The sequence below is a fragment of the Pimephales promelas genome, chromosome 14, assembly GCF_988280905.1.
Source record: "Pimephales promelas chromosome 14, fPimPro1.hap1.1, whole genome shotgun sequence".
Classification (NCBI taxonomy): Eukaryota; Metazoa; Chordata; class Actinopteri; order Cypriniformes; family Leuciscidae; genus Pimephales; species Pimephales promelas.
Genome location: NC_142782.1, coordinates 3078723 through 3088026, shown reverse-complemented (window position 1 = coordinate 3088026; position 9304 = coordinate 3078723). Strand labels below are relative to the sequence as shown.

Here is a 9304-nt window from a genome sequence, read left to right as displayed (position 1 = left end):
CTGTAAAAAAGATAAGTATTTTCAATCAGTGTTTCTCAATCAAATGCCTGATTATATACGTGTATATTTATATACAATAGGTTAGGCAAGGTAAGATTAATTTTTATCTTCTATTCTTAAACGTAATGCTTAATTGTGATTAAATTAAATGACTATGCAATAATTCAATAAACATTTCATGAATTATTTTAGAGTGGCCTTTATTGTGGCCAGCATGTAAAATAATCATGCTGTCTAATCAGCATCTTGATGTGCCACACTCTCTCTCCTGATCGCTCGCTCGCGATCGCTTTACACGCGCGCGCGCGCGTGCTTGGCTCGCGATCGTAACCCCATAATAATAAATAAACTAAAGGCTGGTTTCTAAAGTACTTCTTCCTGTATTAAAGGTTAGTTCACCCAAAAATGAAAATTCTGTCAGTATTTACTCACCCTCATGTTGTTCCAAACCTCTATGTGTTTGTTTGTTCAAATCAAACAGATCTCATTCCCAGAGATCTGTTTGATTAAAACATTCTTCCAAATATCTTCCTTTGTGTATAGCAGAACAAATAAACACATAGAGGTTTGGAACAACATGAGGGTGAGTAAATACTGACTTTGAATGACTAATTTTCATTTTTGGGTGAATTAACCCTTTAATGTTCATGGGTAGCCTAAATGGGTTCCATTCAGACCTTAACATTAAGTCTTTTACTGTTATATGTCAACAAGATTCAAAAAAACTTTTTCACCTGCTATACCCAATGTTTAGATCTGTTTGGGTATTTATGCAAATTGGCTAATACGGAATTAGCCTATATTATGCACCGTTTGTCCATGTTTACAAACAATTTCAAAAAACGTATAATACATTTTTTTTTTTTGTCTTGATGTAAGTAATCAACTCACTGATTTTCATGATGATATCTAAAGGTTAAAATTGAATGGGATATATTTGGGTCTTTTCGAAAACGGTCCCCTAATGGGATTCTTCTGGGCTTTTTTTTTTCCTTACTCAGGATATATTGAGGATACCAAATCAGTTGAGTTTGCTTCTGTTGCAATTTGTTCAACCTTTTTTCATTAAATGACTGGACTATTTTAGCCTGAACCACACTAAATAAACATTTCACAGGGATGTTACACTACTAGACACCTCCCCTGACCCCTTGTGACAACTCACCTGTTCTAACTCAACCTGTCATTAAACTCTTCATTCCATGAATACAATACATATATTGTCAGTTATCTTTTTTTCATTAACTTTTTATAAAAAATACAATATAAAAAATGATGTTTTTTTTTTTTTTTTTTAAGTGGGCATCAACAGTATTCCTCCAAACAACATTCTATATGGACTTATTGGATAAAATATTAACTCATTGAACAAAATATTTCTTTATTGAACAAAATAAACTTAATTTAATAAATATGTATAATGTACAACACAAACATGAACATAAATAACATTTTAAAGAAAATTACTCCCTTCCCTCCAAATCCGCCTCATAAACTAAACTATAGATTTTAAATTTCACCTCGGCCCTCTCGGCCAAACTCATCCGTCGCATGGCGGGCAAGAGGATAAAAAAAAACTAAAAATCTCATCCTCATCTGCAGTGGACAGAACTGAGGAGGAGGAGGTGGTGTCGACTCCATATTAGGAGCCTCCTGGAGTGTGCTTAATAGCTCCCGCTCAAACCCTGACATGATCACCCCTCTCTTCTTCCTCACCTGGGGCCTAAAATTACACTTAACCACTCCCCTCAAACCGTTAGTTTGCTATGAGCGAGAGATGGAGAGGAGGAGTGCTAGAGTAAAACCCTGCCCTCTGTTCAATATTCCGTTTCACTTGGAAACAGCGAGCCAATGTTTAGATCTGTTTTGGTATTTATGCAAATTAGCACATATGTAATTAGATTATGCACCGTTTGTCCATGTTAACAAACAATTTCAATTTTTTTTTACCCTTTTCACGTGAGAAAGAGAATGAATTTGGGTATTTTTCTAAACGTTCCCCTAATGGGATTCTTCTGGGCATTTTTTCCTTACTCAGGACATATTGAGGATGCAAAATCAGTTGAGTTTGCTTCTGTTGCAATTTGTTCAACCTTTTTTCATTAAATGACTGGACTACTTGGCAAATATATAGCCATTTTCTGTTTGCCACAAGATGGCGCCATTAGCGCATTGGTGGAAACTGAAACGTACAATCTAAAATAAACTGGTAGCTACTCTTTAGTCGCGAAATAACACTCTAAACCCTTGGCAGATTACGCCAAGGGTTAGAAAACTCTTAATTTAGCTTAAAAACTTTTACTTAGAAGTCTTAGCTTAAGAGCGATTCGGGACAATCTGAGAGCAACTCAGAGTAAGCAAAAGATAAAAACTTTCATCTTAGTGAGGAGGCGGGGCTGACCCTGTTGCTATGTAGGCCACAATCGTTTGAAGACTGTGATTGGTTGGTTGTCCAAGAAGGAAAAAAAGAGCAATTCTCTCTCTCTCTCTCTCTCTCTCTCTCTCTCTCTCTCTCTCTCTCTCTCTCTCTCTCTCTCTCTCTCTCTCTCTCTCACACACACACTATATATATAGCCTATATCATGCTGTTAATTTCCTTAGGTGATTGGCTTAGAATGATAAAAAATTGTTCCACTCTTTCCAACACTGATTGATGTCTATTTATATTTTATATTATTATTATATTAAGTGGTGGTTTGAATGTTGGTTTTAAAATCAAACATGGAGTATAAAAAAAAGAAAGACGAGAAAGCCCTACTAACCAGAAGAACCATGTTTACTGTTAGCCCAGTTAGTGGATGAACACTGGGCCATCAATGAAGGAAAATTCGGGCCGGGTCACACAACATGGAGCAAGAAGCAGACATGGGAGCTTATAGCGCAAATTATTAACAGTTCATTGCCCTGCTTGTGCGCACCAGGGAAGCCTGCTTTATTCAAAACTGAAGCTTTTTGAGCCTGCAAGGTGGGAATGTCCAGTGGAAACAATGAACTGCGACACAATAAGAGGTTCTCTTTCATCATCTCGTGTTCGAGATCCACCTATGGGAAGGGCATCCGTACCTGACCTCTGCAGAAGCATCCAATTGCACCAAGTCTGGCTAGACAGACAGAAGCGCGCGGCCAGTGCCCGATGAGGCCACACCCCTCACCCACGGGCATATAACATCTGGGCGCGCTGCTATTCCTCAGTTGACATTCGCTTCTCGCGACCTCTGCACTGACACAGTTCGGTTGGATTAACGTTACGCTGTCCACTTTCGAGTCTACAGGAGGACATATCGCCAGATCAGCCTCCGCCAGACGTGAGTGACAGTCGTTTTTCTTCAGCCTATCCGCTGTGTTTTTTGCATCCGGAGCCGCCGAGCTCTCACTGTCCTTCACCTGCTCCTCCTTACATGGCTGCCCGCCACGTATTTTCCGAGTTCTTCACCGCTGGCCCACCCATGGCTATGTGACCGTCTAAACAGCCGCTTCCCCTGGGGAACAGTCCATCACGACGAGCCTGCCCGGCCGCGTGTGGTGCTCTCATCGCCGCTAAGGACCCTCTCGTTCTGCGCGGTCCGCTTGGGCTTAGCACGCTCAAGAAGCTTTGGAGAACCCGGAGAATTGCGGTCATTGTAATTGCTGCCCATGTAGTTTTTTACAAAGCCGGCTTTAGTTGCACTATCCAGCGCACCGTGCTTGGCATTTCTTACTCGGATGGGGGACACGGTGATGATGACGCGCTACCGGGGGACTCCCGGAGCGCCACAGATAAAATATTTGAGCGGTATTCAGCCCAATCCGCATTCCCTGAAGAGGACATCTTCGCGGGAAAACCTCACTCTCGTTGACGAACCGGTACGGTTCCGGCGACGAGGATGACGCGGTCTTTCTAACGTTACCCTAAGCTAGCGCTCACGCGGTTTTGCCTCAGTCGATCCTCCTGGAAGTTTGTGAGCGAGCGGCCGTTCGTCTCAACATTGTGTGGCCAGCTCCATAGAGCGCCACCGACCAGGATAGGAATATTTACGACGGGTAAACGCGGGTACCACCGCCCAGCCTGAGGAAACAACTCTTCAACGTTTTTTCCAGTGTTCGCGAAGCTCTCAAGCGCGCCTAGAGCCTCCCGCTAGACTGTTAACACTGTCTCACGGGCCTTGATGAGTAGGAAGGCGGCCCTGAACGCTAGCAGCCCGCCTGCTGTTCCACCATGGGAGCCTCCAGCCCGCGTTCACGGGCCACGAGCCCTCCGTATTCTCCCGGTCCCGGAACCCTTGTCCGAAAGACACGGGGTCTCCCTCGGACGGTCGGGTAATCCCGTCTCGTGGCTACCAAGCCACAGGGGGGCTGTTGTGAGGGAAAGTACATAAGCAGTGTTACCACACCGCACACACTTGGTTCCCTCACCCAGTTATTAAAGGCTTGCCCCAGTGTTTCCCAACACAAAACACAAACTATTATTAAACGAATCAAATGAATTCGTGCAGATTTTTATATCTGTGTCAACATAGAGAGCAAATCTCTCTTATCCCTTGCATGTCGCCCCGAGTCCACCCTCAAGATGGCGCCATTGCCTCACAAATCAACCAGCTGGGCTCGCACAGCTCAGTTGCGGCTGCAAGCCATGTGTTTCTAGTGCACGTTGTGTGTGTGGAAGGCTTGGTCATTGTGTTTCCCAACACATAACTAAATACACGTTTAAACAAACTATTCTTATATATCCTTAAAAATGGATAGTATTTTCTGCCTGCACTTGAGACTGCCCAGTTCATGTGTTCAGGAGATGTGTGTTTTTCCCCCCAATTTCAAGGGGCTCCTTGTGGGTAAAGTTTAGCACAGTGTACACCACACTATGTTTGCCCAGTTCACGCAGTGTTTGCCCAACACAAAACACACAAACAATAACGAATCTAACAAATTCGTTTCGGAGGAAAAACCTCTTTCCGCAGAGAGAACCTTTCTCACTGCAGAGAGAGGAAACCCCTCCGAACCCCCGCATGTCGCCTCTAGTGTGCCCACGAGATGGCGCCATTGCATCACAAATAATTCTGTTGGTCTCAAGACACAGCTCTGCTCTGTCCCGAGCGGGGACACTCGCGAGTCACGAAGCGGCTTGGCGAACCGTTTCGGCTCCCGAGTGGGTTATGCGTACAATAATGCAGGGTTACAGATTGCAATTCGCAGTAAAACCCTCTCATTTCAACGGCATTCTCTTTTCTCACACGGAAGAGAAAGCTTCTCACATTCTGGAAGAGGAAAATTCATCTCTCTTAAACAAGGGAGCGATTCAGGTGGTACCCCCCAATCTGATGAACCAGGGTTTTTATTCCCGGTATTTTCTGGTTCCAAAGAAAGGCGGCTCTCTCCGCCCTATCTTGGACCTTCGAGTGTTGAACAAACATTTGAGGAAATACACCTTCAGAATGCTGACACAGGGCGCTCTCGCCCGTGCCATAAAACAGAACGACTGGTTCACATCAGTCGATCTGAAAGATGCTTTCTTTCACATAAGCATTTATCCTCCGCACAGGAATTTTCTTCGTTTTGCCTACCAGGGCATATGTTGCGAATTCACAGTTCTTCTGTTTGGACTCAGTTTGAGTCCCCGGTCTTTCTGTCTGTGCGCGGAGGCGGGCTTAACGCCTCTGAGAATAACAGGTCTGAGAATCCTGACTTACATAGACGATTGGCTCATCATAGCCGAATCGAAGGAGAAGGTGTTGCAGGACACCGGCCGTGTGCTCGCGCACATCACATCGCTCGGGTTCCAAGTGAACGTGGGCAAGAGCAATCTCACGCCCAGTCAGAATGTCAATTTCCTGGGTTTGGAGTTGAACTCGGTTGCCATGCGAGCGCGTCTCTCTCTAGAGCGCGTTCGCTCTCTATGAGCTGTCTGTCACAGTTCAGAGAAGGGGCGAAAGTGCAATATCGCACATGTCTCAGGATGCAGGGTCTCATGGCTTCATCCACCCAAGTTGTGCCATTAGGACTCCTTAAGATGAGGGCGTTCATGAAATGGGTTTTGTCGCTACATTTCAGCCCGATTCGCGACCTTTGCCGTTCGGTTACAGTGACGCGCGCGCATGCACTGCAGCCCTGCGCCATTGGAAGAACGCAGACTTTTACGCACGGGGAACCCCTCTCGGGGCGGTTACGATGCGGAAAGTGGTGACGACAGATGCATCCTTAACAGGCTGGGGTGCCACCCAGGAGGGCAAAACGGTGAACGGTCTGTGGCCAAACAGACTACGTTCAGCACATATAAATTATTTAGAGCTTTTTTACCAATTGTAAAGCTCTGAATCATTTTCTGCCTCGCCTGCAGGGACATCATGTGCTGGTACGGTGCGACAATACCACGGCTGTGGCATATATCAACCGTCAGGACAGCTTGCGCTCGTCGAAACTTCACCTCCTAGCTCACAAGCTCTTGGTGTGGAGCAGACGGGTTTTCTTGTCGCTACGCGCGACTCACGTCCCAGGCATTCTGAACGTCGGCGCATCTGCTGTCAAGGGGAAACCCAATCTACGGGATTGGCGTCTTCATCCGCAGATAGTGGAAATGCTATGGATGAGATTTGGACGGGCGAGCGTAGATCTATTCGCCTCGCGCGGAAACTGCCATTGTCCTATGTTCTTCTCTCTAAGGGACGTGGACGCGCCCCTCGGGGTAGACGCACTGGCCCACCCATGGCCTAGAGTGCTCCTGTATGCTTTTCCTCCCCTGTGCCTGATATTCCCACATTGGCCAGGGTGAGAGAGCAGGGCCTGTCTCTCATTCTGATAGCACCCAGATGGCCCAAAGCACCGTGGCTGGCGGAGATAATCCCTCTGTTATACGCCGAGCCATTGTGCCTTCCCGTTCGCACGGATCTATTATCCCAAGCCAACGGTGAGATTTACCACCCCCAGCCGGACAGGTTGGCTCTCTGGGCCTGGCCCGTGAGAGGACGAACCTGAACGCACTTGGGCTTTCGCCGCGTGTGGTCACCACTATTCAGAATGCCAGGGCCGTCTCTACACGGCCCTTATATGGCTGTAAGTGGCAAGTGTTCGAGGGGTGGTGCGATGGGCGCGGTTTCACATCTTATCAGTGTTCAGTTCCTGATATTTTGTGTTTCCTTCAAGACCTCATGGATAAAGGCAGGTCCTTTTCCACCATTAAGGTCCACTTGGCTGCTATTTCAGCCTGTCATGTGGGTTTTGAGGGCTCGACCGTCGGTCAGCACCCTCTAATCCGTAGATTTATGAAGGGTGCACGCCGCTCTTTGCCAGTCGTCAGGAGAACTGTCCCGGAGTGGGACCTCTCCATGGTGCTGGAAGCTCGGTCTCAACACCCTTTTGAGCCTTTGGATAGTATATCCCTTAAGCTGCTGTCTTTCAAGACAGCTTTGCTTTTGGCCTTGGCATCTGCTAAACGTGTCAGTTAGCTACATGCACTCTCGGTTCATCCTTCGTGCTCTAGTTCTCTCTTAGTGGAGATAAGGTCTTCCTTAAGCCTAACCCGGCCTTCATGCCGAAGTGCTTCCCTGCGTTCACTTCGGAGGTGTTGGAGCTGTCCGCTTTTCACCCTCCACCTTTTTACCTCTCTAGAGGATCAGAGGCTGAACGCTCTGTGTCCAGTCCGTGCCTTACAGGCATATATGACCAGGACGAATGCTTTCCGGAAGAGCGACCAGCTCTTTGTTTCATGGGCTCCCCCTCACTTAGGGAGTCCAATTTTGAAGCAACGCCTCTCACATTGGGTTGTGGATGCTATTACCATGGCTTACAAAGCAAAGAGAGTGCAGCCCCCTAGGGGCATCAGAGCTCATTCCACAAGAGGTTTAGCCACCTCTTGGGCTCTGTTTAGGGGAGTGTCACTGCAGGACATCTGCTCCGCTGCCAGTTGGGCTTCTCCTCATACCTTCGTGCGCTACTACCGGCTGGATGTCACCAGTACCTCGGTAGCACATTCGGTTCTAGGGGTCGGGTCGTCTTAGCCCCTCCCTGCTGTAACCCTGTTGGTATATATATACCATTAAGAGTGAATGGGCTGACTGGCCATGTTCATTCCTGTCACCTATCATTTCTTCCCCTTTCGGGTATAGATTATGTCTTGGTGGGTTGGGGTTACTATCTCGCATGTGTCCCATGCGTATTTCATGTCCTGCTTGTCCACATTAGTTAGGTGTGGTTTCACCATCGCAGGCTCATGATTAAGGGACGTGTCAGGCACCGCCTCCCTGAGGTGACCGTCCTTCTCTGGCTTCAGAACCTCACTGTGAGTGTATTGGGCAATCAGGGAGCTGTCCATGTCTCTCCCATAGGTGGATCTCGAACACGAGATGATGAAAGAGAACAATAGGTTACTGTCGTAACCCCGGTTCTCTGAAACATCGAGTGGAGAGATCCACCAGCTTTGCCCCGCTTGCCGCACGAGAAGCGAATATACTTACTGAGGAATAGCAGCGCGCCCAGATGTTATATGCCCGTGGGTGAGGGGTGTGGCCTCATCGGGCACTGGCCGCGCGCTTCTGTCTGTCTAGCCAGACTTGGTGCAATTGGATGCTTCTGCAGAGGTCAGGTACGGATGCCCTTCCCATAGGTGGATCTCTCCACTCGATGTTTCAGAGAACCGGGGTTACGACAGTAACCTATTGTTCTGAAAGTGCTGTAAATGTAATTGTGTGATCATCCATTGTCTGCATCACATTTCTTCTCCCTCTTCATCGTTCTGTCATTTTCTCCTCTGCTTAAGCCTCTTAAAAGTCCTCATCCGTACTTGACCATAGGACCTCTTTTAAGGGTTAAGATTCCTTCTGAATGACTTTTTTCTTTACTAGGATTTTTTCTTTAATTTTAAGAGTAAACGCCCACATTTCTAAGAATTTCTTAGAATTTTGTCACTAGGAGCTACTCTTTGCACTAAATTTGAATTTGAATGTGTTCTTTATGAACACAGGCCCTGAACATTTAACCTAATAATCGTCATCAGATGTGGATTAGCAATCAAGACACGTTTATATAAAACACTTACAGGCGTAGGGCTGCTTTAAAGCATATTTCCCACATTACATCCTCAAAGATTACATATTTTATTTTTTATTTTTGTTCATGCATTTATTTTTGATTAAAATGATTAAATAAGAAAAATCTGTTATTTAATTATTTTATACATTCATTAAACAAAAACGAATAATAAAGTGTACAATCAAAACCTTATAATCACATGCAGAGAGGTCTCTAATTGCATTCTTAGTAACAATGCAATTATAGAGCTCTGTAATTAAAAAAGAATGGAAGTCAATGGAGACATATGACAAGTAAAAATTATTTT

The 9304-nt window shown here is 45.9% G+C and overlaps 1 pseudogene; it reads left to right on the top strand.

The window, feature by feature from the left end:
• The first annotated feature begins 6141 nt into the window (after nt 1-6141).
• Nucleotides 6142-8626, top strand: LOC120473368 (uncharacterized; annotated as a pseudogene).
• Nucleotides 8627-9304: the final 678 nt, after the last annotated feature.